At 41.3% G+C, this 15,244-nt stretch overlaps 1 protein-coding gene across 1 annotated transcript in view; it reads left to right on the forward strand.

Annotated features, from left to right (window-relative positions):
* The first annotated feature begins 5,639 nt into the window (after positions 1 to 5,639).
* The window catches only part of LOC111834186 (uncharacterized), a 43,739-nt gene continuing 34,134 nt past the window's right edge, over positions 5,640 to 15,244 (forward strand). Inside the window, exon 1 of the mRNA XM_072697960.1 lies at positions 5,640 to 5,932. The gene's annotated coding sequence lies outside the window, so the exon portion shown is untranslated. The remainder of the gene's footprint in view (positions 5,933 to 15,244) is intronic.

Below are 15,244 nucleotides of genomic sequence, written 5' to 3' on the forward strand. Positions count from 1 at the left end.
GATGACCTGCCTGAGGCAGCGACGTGGTTGGCTGGACCTGCCTGAGGCAGCGACGTGGTTGGCTGGACCTGCCTGAGGCAGCGACGTGGTTGGCTGGACCTGCCTGAGGCAGCAGATGTGGTTGGCTGGATCTGCCTGAGGCAGCGACGTGGTTGGCTGGACCTGCCTGAGGCAGCGACGTGGTTGGTTGGACCTGCCTGAGGCAGCGACGTGGTTGGCTGGACCTGTCTGAGGCAGCGACGTGGTTGGCTGGACCTGCCTCATGACCACTTCTGTTCTTTGGCCTGTCTGTTGCCTTGTCCCTGGGGGTGCCTGTTCCCTCCGTGTTAACATATGGCCTCTCTGAACCTGAGCTGCATCTACGTTATCAGTTTAACAAATCATCTAAATGCTGTCTAAATGATTAACTTAAACTAAATGGATAAAGTCAGTACTAAAAACATTACACTAAAGTCTTTATCTGGAACTAGTTTATAATACCTGACACCCTGGAGACTACTCAATGTTTTTCAGACATTTTTTGTAAATCAATTCCCAAAGGGGCATTATATTGCAGATTTAAGTACTATAGAGCAGAATAGTTTAACTAACCCACAACATTCAAATAGCTACTGAAAGCATCGATACAAAATGTTACAACTACGTTAGTAATACTCAACGTAAGTGGTTGCATGACGAGGTGTAGTAATTATGTATGGTCTATGGAAACTGGTAACACATGATAACGTTACTTTACCGTATGGAGATGCCGAAGGTATTGCCTGCCTCAGCATCCCAATAACTTGTGTCGCTGCATTTTGTAACTGTATCTGTTTTATATTGATTGGGAAACAGGCAAGGGGGCCATGAGAATCGGTGAAATTATACTTATAACATAGATAAACCATACTTCATCCGCCAATAGCGTTCGCTGTCAGAAACGGCATGACTCCGCCCCCAAACTGTCAAACCCTCCCCCCGGCAGAACGCGAGCGCAGAAATTTCCCTCGAGCGCAGATCGCGGCCGAAGGATATTATGATGAACGCGCACGCAGCTCTTCGTCCTATGCTCGCGTGTTTCACTTTTGCGCTCGCGAGTGGCATATTTATGCGTGTGAGTTTTGACTTTAATGTGACGCCATACTCCGCACGTAACAGTGATATTGCAATATGTTTTCCATTAAAAGGTGAAATACAATTTTTTTAAGAAAATGGAATAAATATAGTTATCATCAATAGACATAGAGGTAGGCTACTGCCCCACACACTGCTCTCTGGCCGATAAATAATGTCACATATATGTGTTTAAAGGCAGAGGACACATTTCGTTGTTGTCCACTGTGTGCTCCGGTGTGTCAGCAATGACAACTGATCACTTCCACTGGCCCTCCTCCCGCATTTCTCCCATCAGGTTTGTGTAGTGAGTCTTATCCTGCTTGTTGATTTGCCATTGTCCTTTTAAGGATTGCGTAATAAAACAGCTTGTCTAACTCGAGATCCGCCCATCCTCTCTTGTTATGTCTTTGCGACAGCACCACAATAAATCTAAATCTGATCTTCCCGTTCATACCTGTCTGCCCACAAAATTTCATCAACATATATTCTGACACTATATTCTCCCTACCCAAGCGAAGCTGATAAAAGGTCCTTGTATATCTCATTCAGCCATTGCTTGCAGAAGGGAGTTTTGTTGCTGAGGAATGTGGTTGTACACCTTCCAATGCCAAGCGGGAAAAAAAATCTTCAGTTGGATTCAGAAAAGGTGAATATAGCCAGAAGTATTATATGGAGAAGGTTGAAGAAGCTTATATGGAGAAAATTTCGAATGGCAGTGTTTTGAAATGGAAAACAACTGACTTTATTGGATTCCCATGTCTTATGTAGAAACCTGGGCACAGTCTTTTGCAAAAAGTGCCCCAATGAATTGCACATCAGGTGCAAAGCAAAACATGTGTTTCGAGTTTTAAATTTTTGAGACTTGAGCTGAGGTTTTGCTCTCTGAGTTCCAGTTTCAATAATTGTGCTTTAAGTGTCATTTTGGTGTGTTAGCAATTGAAACTTTTTACAGTTTTTCTGAATTGCTAAAACATTCTTGGAACAAAACTGCCAATTGCCAAAACTTATTTATTGAATCAGTCACTCGTTTGGCGAAACTTTAAATAGTGCACACCGAGTTAGACACAATTTGAAGATCTGAATCAACCTTTTTGCAAAACTCTAAATACATTCTCATTCATCAAAACACATTTTGCACCGTGGTGAACTCTGATGCAAAATAGAAAACACAGGTTGCAAAAGTTAAGCACAGCCAGCACACAGTAGTCATCATTTAAACACAATGACTGAAAACTGTTAAAACATGTTTTTAAACAAGAGTAGAAGCCAAAGAGTGAATAGAATACAGAATATGTGCTGGATGAGAGTGCGAGTGCCACAGGTGAGTTGAATTTTGAAATCAAGGTACAAATGGGTCACACAGAGTATTCTTCCTCCATCACCCAGCAAGGGAGAGTATTTCCTGTGATGCAGACAAAGTTCCCTGTCCTGATCCAGCCCTTAGACATGGGGATGAGATGCAATGAATATTCTTCCTTGACTCTGGCTTGGCAGTTGCACAACATTTCACTGTAATATACCTCTCATTTGGATTTCTACTTTGTCCTTTACAGTAACTTTTTTGGAGTACTGAATACTGCAAATATTATATGTAAGTTTAGTATAATTGTATACAAATTGTACACAATTTTTGGTACACGACAATTTTTTTTTACTATAGTCTTTTGGTTTCCAAAACAGCTCAACATGCAAAAGACCACAGCCATAGTAAAAGTTTTTCTACAGGCTAGCATCAGTTTTGACTGGTAGTGTTTTCAAGTTTTTGCTAGAGTGTGTAATGACTGGCTTGATGTGTGATCTGAAAGCAGTGTTTGCTTTTGGGGAGAATGTCAGGCTCAGCTCCTGTTGTGTCACTCTGTGTCCTTTTCCCCGTTGTCCTAGTCTGTAGTGTTTCCCCTGCTCCCTATTGGCCGCATGGTTCAATGAGCTGAGCGTGTGGCTACCTGTTAACCCCTCTGTTGTGTGTTTGAATCTTGCCTCCCCTGTTTTTGTATTTTGTTCCCTAGTGTTTCATTTGTGTGAGTTTTCTAGTTCCTGTGTCATGTGATGTGTATTTGGTTTTGGATTCATGCTTTGTGCCCTTGCTTGTGTTTTTTACCTGTCTGTAATTCCCCTAGTGCAGATTCTGTTTCCTTGTTTCTGTCAGTGTGTTAGTTTTCCCCTCCCAGTCCCTGAGTTACTTAGTTCCACCTGTTGTCTGTTCTTGTTCCTGCCCTTGTGTGTGTTGCCTGTTCTTGTTCCTGCCCTTGTGTGTTCCTGCCTGACTTCAGTTCCCCAGTGGTTCATTGTGTGTGTGTTGTCTCTGCCTATTTATAATTAGTCTTTGTTTATTCCCCCGTTTACTTTTGACCCCTCGTGGTTCTTTATGTTTGTAGTGTTCCCTGTGTTTTCATTAATAAACCCCTTCTGTCCCACGAGCTGCAACTGAGTTGTCCAGCTCTGTTCCCCGTCTGCATGATACCACACTCGCGCACCAAATCTGCCCCGGATCCCTGACAAAAAGCTTGTTTGATTTCGCATTATGAGTCAAAAGTTTTGTAAGTGCAGCTTGGATTTCAGGGTTTGTGCTTAGTGTTTTTAGAATAGGAGAGGAGATTTTAGGAAATGTTTTATCAATTCAGAATAACTAAAAATGTCTAACCTAATGCAACAACTGGGCACATTGTAATACTGCAAGTAATATAAGAATGTAATAACACAATTATTTTTATATACACACACGTACATACACTGCTAAAACAAAAATTAAGGGAACACCTTGAAAGCACATCTGTGAAAAGCACAGGGTACCAGGGGCAGTCCTGCCAATTCTGGTATTCTATGGCAAATGGCAATCGAGCTCCACGGTGCCAGGCAGTGAGCACAGGGCCCACTAGGGGACGTCGGGCCCTCAGGCCACCCTCATGAAGTCCGTTTCTGATTGTTTGGTCAGAGACATTCACAGCAGTGGCCTGCTGGAGGTCATCTTGTAGGGATGCTGACCATGTTTATCCCTCTAAGTATTTGTTGGTCTGTAATCACTCGTTGAGACAGATAACATTGTTGGCAATAACCATATTCACTCCCTCTCCTTCTCCTTGGGAAACAGCCTATGCCTTCCTCCACCAGGTGGTCGTCTCTCAGCCCTACAAAAACAAAGGTAGGGATGTAACTGTTCATGCCCATATTTTGTTACACAGTAACATTTCTGTGGCTGGACATAATTCAATGTATTTCTGACAACATATACTGTAGTGCTGTAGAGCAAACAGTTATTGTAATATGTTGTAAAAGCTCAACACAAGTTACAGTGGAGAGCAGTATGTAAAACACCTACTTATTTTCCTGTCTGAAGGTTTGTATTACAGAGGCAATGGTGTAGTGGCTCAAATTTGGTTGCACTCATTGCCCAGCCTCCCTCATTGACATACCACAGACAAGGACATGGTCGACAAGAGTGGCATGAATTTCATCTGACATTACTTGTCTCCTTGGCCTCTCCCTTCTTCCTCGTCCTTGTCCTCCTCTTTCTTCAAGTCTTTCTAGATTTGTTTTTCCAAAACCAAATGAACTGACCCAAGGCCCTTTTATCTACCTATTGAAGGTTCTGATTGGTATGTGAACAATTTTGACTTGTTGTGTTTCCATCTGGATAATTATGTGCTAATTGGGTTCAAGCTCTGCTGACTTGAGTGAACAATACTGACTGAAAATGCTTTGTAAATGAGCACATGGTCTAGGCAGTGATCATTGAAGGTATTTGTGTGTAGAGTTTTGCTCTAACAGTTCAACAAATCTGAATTGTGTCAAAACAGGTGAATAGTATTTATAGTTTAGGGATATGGTTGTGTTTTTTGGTAGTTGGTGTAATGGTTTTGGAAATTTAGCTCATACGCCTGATAATATTGTGTAAGCAATTGAGAAAAACTGTATTACACTGTGTGATATGTTATTACATCATGCACCCACCATTTTTTATTACATTATTGGCAGATTATTACATAATGAGTTTTTATTACATTATGAGTAACAGGCTCCACTGAAGTATTTTTATTTCTGAAAAGAATTGCTGACTCTGAATAGCACCCTGAAGCACACCCCTGAATAGGACAAGTAGGTATAGCAGGTACAGAAAATAGATGGGTGGATCCCTTAGACTAGTAATTTCCAGAAATGGTTACATAAATAGGAGCTTAATTAATTTATTATATGCTACACCTGTGAGCCAGAGTCATTTTCTTTACTCTAAGGCTTAGAGTAAAGAAAATGAATGCTAGTATAAAAATGGTTTGAGGATCCAAATGCTCCACAGTGTCAGCATCTGAGAAAAGCAGCTCCATTTAACATTTAATATAGCATCCCACCATTAATTAGGATGTGACTTATGTACTTATTTCTGAAAAATAATCTCTACTAGTCTTCAGATTAGTTTTCTCAGAAACACAGTGGCTATGAATTCCTGGAAACAGAAAGTTAGTTAGGGCAGCTGCCTTCACTGTATTCCTGTAAACAATAAGTGAAAGTGAAAGCATAAAACAAACCCGGGTTTAAATGCTCTACAGTGTCAGCATGTGAGGTTTCTGGCTCACAGGTGTAGCATATAATAAATTAATTAAGCTCCTATTTATATAACCATTTCTGGAAATTACCCGATTGCTTCATTTTTCCAGAAACATACTGTCTTGGTTATCACTGGAATCAGGAAGAATGAGTGAGGGCGGCGTCTCAAGCAAATCTGTAAACAATATGCTAGTATAAAACCAAGCCCAGCATCCAAGTCATCAACAGTTTTACCTGAGAAAAGCAGGAATTTCTTTTGAGCTCCAACTACTGTAGGGGAGTTTTATTTGCTAAAAAGGTAAGACCCTCCCCTGCCTCCAGATTAACTTGGTTAATATAATATTATAGCTTTAATGCAATGTAAGCTATTTATGCAAAGAAAATAATGGGGGGGGTGTTCTTAGTACCTTCTGAGTGATAGGTTGGTGAACACTTTTTAATTTTTTTTACTTACGTGTAAACCCATGACCAAAAACATTATAATCACCTGCATCTGGTTGATGATATATTACTAATATTGATTACTATGATATATACATATTTTTTCTTGTCATGTAACAATGTATGATGATGTGAATTAGAAAAGTTATATTTGAGATTTATATAAAAAAGAGAAAGCTGTAGTATATCTGATTACTGTCAAGATCCGAAACTAAGGAAGTCGACAGCCAGCATCGGGGGAGAACAAAAAGGGCTTTACTGAGGGCAATAGGATCAGGGAAAGGAAACGGATTGTGAGGGGTCAAAAAAACGAGGAAGCCACTACAGGGAAGGGCTCTGGCACACAAACTGGCTTGACGCTAATGACAGGACTGGGGAGCATAGGACTGGGAAGTACTTCTCCACACGGCTACATGAGGGAACAAACGAAATGCAGCTGGAGTGAGAAACATAAGGTCAGGAACAAGAGGCAAGCCAAATAATTAACAGATGTGGCTCGTTAGCCACGCTAGGGAAGAAACGGGGGGTCAAAAGGGCAGGGTGTGACAGTTACGTTTAGTGTAAATTATGGTGCAAAAACCGATGTGTATGTGTCGCACTTCATCCCCGACCTCCCACCTTAGGCAGAAGGAAGGTGGAGAATCGGGGGTGGAAGTAGGGGGTGTGGGCGGCAAAATTCAACAACCTGGGTGGGGGACGCAGGTGGGGGTGTGGCAGTAAAGTTTTCCAAGCCCCTATAGCCTGCTCCTCAGCTAAATCGCAGAATGGCATTAGACCATTGATACATGTTATTCTGATCGTGTACTTGAGGTACAATCACTGAACCTATTCACATGTGTACTACAAAAATTTAAACTGGATCTGAGGAAACACTTCTTCACACAGTGTGTAGTTAGAGTATGGAATAGTCTTCCTGCTAGTGTAGCGGAAGCTAAAACCCTGGGTTCCTTGATGGGCCGAATGGCCTCCTCTCGTTTGTAAATTTCTTATGTTCTTATGGTAGGAAACAAATCAGCCTTGAGCTAGGGCTGGGCAATTAATTGAAAATCAGTCAAAACCGACATTCAGAACCTCTAATCGACGTAATCTTGCCCATGTCGGTTACTTTGTTTTTTTTCTCAAATTCTGTTTATACTTAAAAAAAATCTTTTAATAATGTGTGTTCATGTACTGTCCCCTATACAATGATCGGGCAGTGGTTTGTTTTATAAGACGGTTTTTATTGCAGGAACTTGGAGCATTCACAGCCGTATACTGAGCACACATCTATCTCACTCGGTATTAGCTTGCTAACTAACGTAAAGCATAATAGTGACGTAAAGCTGTCATACACAGTAACTTAAAGTGCACAGTCACACAAACCTATTCATGACATCCCCTTAAAAACATACTATCGCATGTTGTCGCGTGACTCCGCCCCTCCAGTTTGCAACATAGAAGCAACTGGAGGAGAACTCAAACACCAAGTCAGCTGAACATCTCGAGCAGCTTGTACCAAAGAAAAATGCAGTGTCTGATGTTTGGACATACAGTGGTACCTCAGTTCTCGAACTCATTAGAACTCGAATTTCTTAAAAGTCGAACCAACCAGTTCGAAGAAAAATTACCTAGGACTCGATCTGAATCTCAGACTTCAAACCGTGAACACCAACCTAAGATAAGTGTTTAGTACAGTATATGCTCTTCTTGTTTTATCCGGTTAATTTTGTGTTTAAACGCTGAAAAAAAACATATTTAGGTGTAATTTTTTGGGGCCGGGAACCAATTAATTGGTCTTCCATTATTTCTTATGGGGAAAATTCGATGAGAATTCAAACTTTTTAGGATTCGATCTGGAGTTCTGAACGGATTAAGTGGAGTTCTGAGGTACCACTGTATTGTGGCTTTAGCGAAGACGACACAGAACAAAATGAGGTCAAATGTAAACACTGCGAAAAAACTGTTTCAGTTAGCAATGGTTATACCACTGTTTCAACACTAGTAATATTTAAAATACAGTGAAAATCATTCACTTATAGTGATCACAGTCATAATGATCAACCACTTACATGGATCATGGTCTCAAGTACAAATACTGTTTAAATAATTTGCTTATAGTTAACAAGTAGTCCTCTTACAGTGTTCAATATGGGTCTTATTATACATAACAATATATGGAAAAAATAAACTTACGGTAATTCTCTCTGTGGTACAGCCGTACATTATTGAGAGAAATTTGGTAATGATTGGCTGAAGCATGCCTGAGATGTAGCTGTCTGATTGAAATGGACGTGTCACCAGTACAGTCTGGGTGTGGCTGGTGGCCATAACTTACGAAAAGTTTAATATTTTTCTTTAATTCTTTAAAAGGACTATCTCCTGATTAAAATGGCACCAGATTTATCGCGCCACCATTTGGCCTACTGAGGTGTCCTTTACAGGGAGGGCTGTGGGTCAGAGGACAAATATACCATCCAAATTTGGTCCAATCTGTCAAATGGCTGCTTGAGATTGATTGGCTGATTGCGGCCACTCTTTTAGGACTTATGACTGCCATTGTAGGTGACTGACCTCAGGCTGGGACCTAGTACATATGTGCCAAATTTCAGTTGGATTGGCCATGGTAGTCAGGAGATATTGGCAGTTTTTAGTTGTAGCACCCCCTATGGACGAAATGTGGTCCGCCTTGGACCGTGTCCCCAGAATGTTGTAGGGAGATAGGATTTCAAATTTGGTCAAGGTAGGCCAAGGCACGGCCAAGTTATAGCAGTCAGACCAAAATGGGCCAAATTTGGGCATTGTTTGGGCGTTGCTAATGGCCGTAGGATACACAAATGTCCAAATTTTTTTTATAATTCTTGATCAGCTTAGAGTTCTAATTCGATTGACACCTCATTTGTCTGATTTGGTAGGACAAGCTTGGACTTTAAGGCTTAATTAGGATTTGCAAATTATGCAAAATTACCAGGTGTAGTTTCATAGTCCGAATGGCAAGTTGGTAGGACATGCCTGTCTGTATCTGGGGAAAAAAGAATGGGGTCAGGAGATATCGACCAAAACGCTTAAGGGGGTGCTACAGCGCCCCCATCTGACTGACAGGGACGGGTCGGAGGGCCTGAGTAGTGGGTAGTAATTGACATCTTGCTGCCAAATTTGGTAAGCCTAGGTCTTACGGTTTAGGCTGGGCATTCAGTTTTAGGGAAGAAAAAAAAAAAGAAGAAAATCCTAACAAAAACAACAATAAGGTTCCGTAGCACTATGTGCTTTGGACCCTTAACTAGTAACTGCAAGCAGTGACTGAGGGGTCCAAAGTGTCTAATATCATCCAAGGCATAGAAACAGTATATCAGCACTGATGGAAAGTGGAGTACTGACTCTCACTGGTGGCCAATGTATTACAAAGTCAGACAGCAGTAAATACTGCTGGGACAGGTTGGATTAATTAAAATCTAGGGCAGAATGTAGATACCTGCCACGTAGTGCCTCCCCCTTACTAAATGTCTGGATTGGGTCAGATTCAAGATTCAAGATTGCTTTATTTGTCACATGCACAGTTGTACAGGTACAACATGCAGTGAAATGAATTTTATCCTGATCAACCCGACCATACATATACAAACATTACAGGGGATAAACAGGTCAGGAAGACAGGGGATATAGGAAAAAAACAGAGAAAACAGAATTACATGAGGAGAGAAGAGGCGAATAAAAAACAGCCCCCAGACTTTACTACAGTAGGGAGTATAATGTAGGAACAGAAAAAAACACCTCAGCAACATAAGCACATGGTCACTACACCTTACAACATAAAAAGTCGTGACTTGCAACAGGGGAGGGGAATGGGGAGGTGGAGGTAGTCCAGCATAGACAAACAGCCATCCGGTCCTGCAGCCATAGCGGCTGGTCACAGACCCGCCTGTTCAGGCTGAGGGTATGAAGCGGCGAAGGCGTGGGATGGGGGGAGGGTGCGGTGAGTGCATATCTGTATGTATGTATATGTGTGTGTGTATCCAGGTGTCCTTGGGATTGGGGGAGAGGAATGCAAGAGAGTCTCACTGCCTTGTTCTTCCGGGGGAGTTGTTAATTCAGCAGCGGCCTTGGCCAAGGCCAGTGCTGATTAGGGGGGAGCCAAAAGCAGATAGGATAGGGTTGTTTGGGTTTTCGGGCGAGAAGCTGTAATTTCGCAGCTCCTCTAATGTCCACGTTGGTCTCCGCCATCCAAAATCCTTTGCAGAGCCGTGAGCTTCTCCGTGATGTTATCAAATCTGTGGTCCATAGTCACAGTGATGGTATCCAATTTGCGATCTATAGCCATAGTCTGAGTGCCAACAGCTCTGCCAACTCCGTCAATCATCCCGGCCAGCCTAGTGGGGCTTTGAGCGGCTGTCACCGTTTTCTTCAATCTTCGATAAACCAGGGCAATGCCTAATCCAATCAGCATCAGACCTGTAATCATGGTTCCGAATAGGTAGATATCTTCCATGTCCTCCACGGAAGGAGCTGCCAGACACATGACCCTCCACTTCTCCCATCCGTCCATCGTGTAGCCGGCTGCGTACGTTCCTGCAGGACAGTCAGGTTCCCCCGAACCTGGGCTTCTCTGCGAGAAGATGGTGTCAATTGCGTCAGATGGTCTGAGAATTGAGTAGAAATAGGCACCTTCCTACCTAATGTAGTAGGTCTAGATCTTACATGTTAAGCTTTGTTTATGCTGGCTGTGTTAACCTAGACTTTCTTGCATGTTCAGAACAACAATGTTGTCTTGGGGGCTGCTCCATATAACAGCACTACAATCACACTTTGTACTCTTTGTAGAAGCTTCATTTAGACATGAGAAGGCCTTAAAGCATCGAATGGCATTTATGAAATGGAGCATTGACTCCACCTACTGACTGATTTATTGAAACTAATACTGCATAGGCTGATATGTAAATTAAGTCTGATAATTTGTGAGTCAAATGCCAGTAAAATGAAATGCAATTAAAAATCATGACTCAGCTGAACACAACAGTGACAACTGTTTGAAGATAAGTCTTCTACTTAAATTTAAGAGATATACGGATTTTTCAGATGAATTAGCCAAGGTGGGCCAAATATGCACAGTGGCCGTAGCGCCCACTATTGACCGATTGGCACCAAAGCCGGAGGGCCTGTCTGGACCCCTGGAGTACAGTACAGAGTAAAATTTGGTGAGGATTGGCTGAAGCATGCCTGAGATATATCTGTCTGATTGAAATGGGCATGGAAATGGTGCAGGTTGAGTGTGGCTGGTGGCCGTTCTGTACAGGCAGGTCAAGTTTTTTTTATGAATCATCCATAAGGGCAGAATTACCTAGGTGGGGTGGAGATTTTAAGAGTAATAGGAATATGTCATTTATTGAATTTTTAAACATTACGAGGAAATGCAAATGGCTGTCATTGGACAGTATATGAATTTTGATGTTGCATGAGTTATGGAATTGAAAGGACAAAGGATTTTAACCAAATATATGTTATTCAAAGAGAAATGAGGAAAATGTCAGTTGCACTAGTTTTGCAGGTTTAGAGGCACATGTTACATTGCTGTAGCGCCCCCTATTGACTGATGTCCTTCCCCAGTACCCTCCTACAGTAGATAGTCAAATTTGGTGATGGCTAGCTGAAGCACGCATAGGATACAGCTGTCTGATAGAAATGAGCGTGACACTGATATGGTCTGGGTGTGGCTGGGGGCCGTACCTTACAGAAAGTTTACGATTTTTAAAAGAATTATTTATAATTATTAATTATTTTTATTTTCTGCTGATTCGAATGATACCATATTTATATAGGCTGTGTGAAATTCCTCGGACGAGTTTGAAAAACCTATTTTCAAACTCTTACGAAATAGGCAAAAATCAAAAGAGGTAGAATTAAGTTTTATATATTTTTTGATTTAACATTTCAGCTGTAAGCTTGAAAGTTCAGCAGATATAGGCAGAAAAGTTGTTGCTGTAGCGTCCCCATCTGGCAGACTGGGGTGCCCTTGCCAAGGTGGGCTGATGGTTTGTATGAAAATGAAGCTTCCAGTTTTGGGTTGGATTGGTGACTGCTGTCTGTCAAATAGCTTCTTGATTTTGATTGGCTGATAGTGACCAGGGTTTTATGACTATGGCAGTAAATGTCTGACCTCAAGCTTGGTCATAGTACATATCTGCCAAATTTCACTTGGATTGGCCAAGAACGTCAGGAGATATCGGCAGTATGTAGTTGTAGCGTCCCCTGTGGACGAACTGCGGCCCGCCTTGTACTATTTCCCCAGAATGGTTTTGGGAGAAAGGATTTCAAATTTGGTTAAGGTAGGACAAGGAATGGCTGAGTTATAGCTGTCTGGCTAAAATAGGCTGAATCAAGGTAGAGCTGGGGTCACCAACCTTTTTGAAACTGAGAGCTACTTCACTGGTACTGAGCCATACGAAGGGCTACCAGTTTGAAACGCCCTCCTAAACTTATCTAAACTTCATGTATAATAAGAACATAAGAACATAAGAACATAAGAACTATACAAACGAGAGGAGGCCATTCGGCCCATCGAGCTCGCTTGGGGAGAACTTAACTAATAGCTCAGAGTTGTTAAAATCTTATCTAGCTCTGATTTAAAGGAACCCAAGGATTCAGCTTGCACTACGTTATCAGGAAGACTATTCCATACTCTGACTACACGCTGTGTAAAGAAGTGCTTCCTTAAATCCAGTTTGAAATGTTCTCCCGCTAATTTCCACCTATGGCCACGAGTTCTTGTATTTGAACTAATGCTGAAGTAACTATTCGGTTGAACAGCATCCAAACCTGTTAGAATCTTATAGACCTGGATCATGTCCCCCCTCAGTCTCCTTTGCTTGAGGCTGAACAGATTTAGCTCAAATAACCTTTCCTCGTATGACATTCCTCTAAGACCAGGAATCATTCTTGTGGCCCTACGCTGCACCTTTTCTAAGGCCGCTATGTCCTTTTTAAGATATGGTGACCAAACCTGTACACAATATTCTAGGTGAGGTCTCACCAAGGAATTGTATAATCTTAGCATTACCTCCCTTGACTTAAACTCCACACACCTGGAGATGTACCCCAACATCCTATTGGCCTTTTTTATTGCTTCCCCACACTGGCGAGAATGAGACATGGAAGCATCAACATACACACCAAGGTCTTTCTCATAATCAGCTACCTTTATTTCAGTAGGTCCCATAAAATACCTGTACTTTATATTTCTGCTCCCTACATGGAGTACCTTACATTTGTCTATGTTAAATTTCATCTGCCAGGTGTCAGCCCAGTCACTAATTAAATTAAGATCCCGCTGTAGCTGCTGAGCCGCTAGTTCAGTATCTGCTACACCACCCACCTTGGTGTCATCTGCAAATTTCACCAGTTTACTGTATATATTGGTGTCTATATCATTTATGTAAATTAGGAACAAAAGTGGTCCTAAAATTGAACCCTGCGGTACCCCACTATGAACGCAGGCCCACTGTGACATCGAGCCTCTTATAACTACTCGCTGCTTCCTATCCGTTAACCAGTTATCAATCCAAGTCGCTACAGTTCCTAAAATACCTGTCGCTTTGAGTTTAAGTGAGAGCCTCTTGTGGGGAACAACATCAAAAGCCTTTTGGAAATCTAAATAGATGACATCATAGGCCTTCTTATCATCAACTTCCTGAGTAGCTTCCTCAAAAAACTCCAACAGATTTGTTAAACAGGATCTACCTCTCCTAAATCCATGCTGGCTATCCCTCAAAATGTTATTTGAGTCCAGGTAATCTACCATTTTCTCTTTGATTATAGCCTCCATAACTTTACCAGTTATACAAGTTAGACTGATTGGCCTATAGTTTGACAAATTACTTCTATCCCCTTTTTTGAAAATGGGCGTTATGTTGGCATGCTTCCAATCAGAAGGTACCACACCTTCAGATAAGGATTTTTGAAACAGTAATGTTAAGGGTCGGCAAATAATATCCCTCATCTCTTTTAACACTATAGGTAAGATGCCATCAGGGCCCTGTGATTTATTTATTTTGAGCTTAGCTAGGCTTTGCAAAACATCAGCTTCAGTTATATATATATTAGTTATAGACGATGTTGAATTAGTAATAAGAACTGGTAAGTTACTAGTGTCCTCGACAGTGAATACCCGTGCAAAACTATCATTGAACTCATTTACTATGTCAATGTCGTTTTCAATTATAAGACCCTTACTATCCTGCAGATTAGTAATTTCAGCTTTTAGAGCTCTTTTAGAGTTAAAATACTGGAAGAAACTTTTAACGTCATCCTTAGCCTCCAATGCGATCTTCCTTTCGACATTCCTTTTAGCTCGTCTAATGTCATTTTTTAATTCAGCCTGTAGATTTAGATACTCTTGCTTTATTATGTCATCATCAGTTATTTTCCATCTCTGGAACAAAGCCCTTTTCCTCCTTACTTTATACTTTATGTCCCTATTAAACCACCTAGGTTGCAATTTCCTAGATTTATTCTTGCTAGAAACAGGTATGAAGTCCTCTTGTACTTGCAATAATGTGCTTTTAAAAAATTCCCATGCCTCTTCAACAGTTTTGTTATTTAACTCCATCCAGTTCACGGTTTCTAGTTTTAATCTCATACAATTGAAGTTAGCCTTCCTAACATTATATATTTTTGATTTGGACTTTGCTCTTCGGGCACTAAACTTAACCTCAAATTTAACCATGTTATGATCGCTACTGTCAAGTGGTTCTAAAACATCTAATTTACCAATCCTGTCCTGGTTATTAGACAAAACAAGATCAAGAATGGCATCTCCCCTGGTAGGGGTGTTAACAAACTGAGTAAAAAAACAATCCTGTACTAATTCCACCATCTCAAGTTCATTTTCAGAAGAGCCAGCAACAATGTCCCACTGTATCCCCGGTAGATTAAAATCACCCATAACTACCACATCATTTTTATTGCTCATAATCCTAATATCACTGTATAACAATCTGCTTTCCTCAGCAGCTACATTGGGTGCTCTGTAACAAACACCGACAATTAGGCTATTTGAGTTTGTAGCATCTAATTTTACCCATATAGCTTCCGTACTTTTACTTATATCAGTAAGCTCCCTTGCCTGCAAGATTTCCTTTACATATACTGCAACACCACCTCCCTTCTTACCTATACGGTCTTTACGGAACAATGTGTAACC

The sequence above is a fragment of the Paramormyrops kingsleyae genome, chromosome 12, assembly GCF_048594095.1.
Source record: "Paramormyrops kingsleyae isolate MSU_618 chromosome 12, PKINGS_0.4, whole genome shotgun sequence".
NCBI lineage: Eukaryota > Metazoa > Chordata > Actinopteri > Osteoglossiformes > Mormyridae > Paramormyrops > Paramormyrops kingsleyae.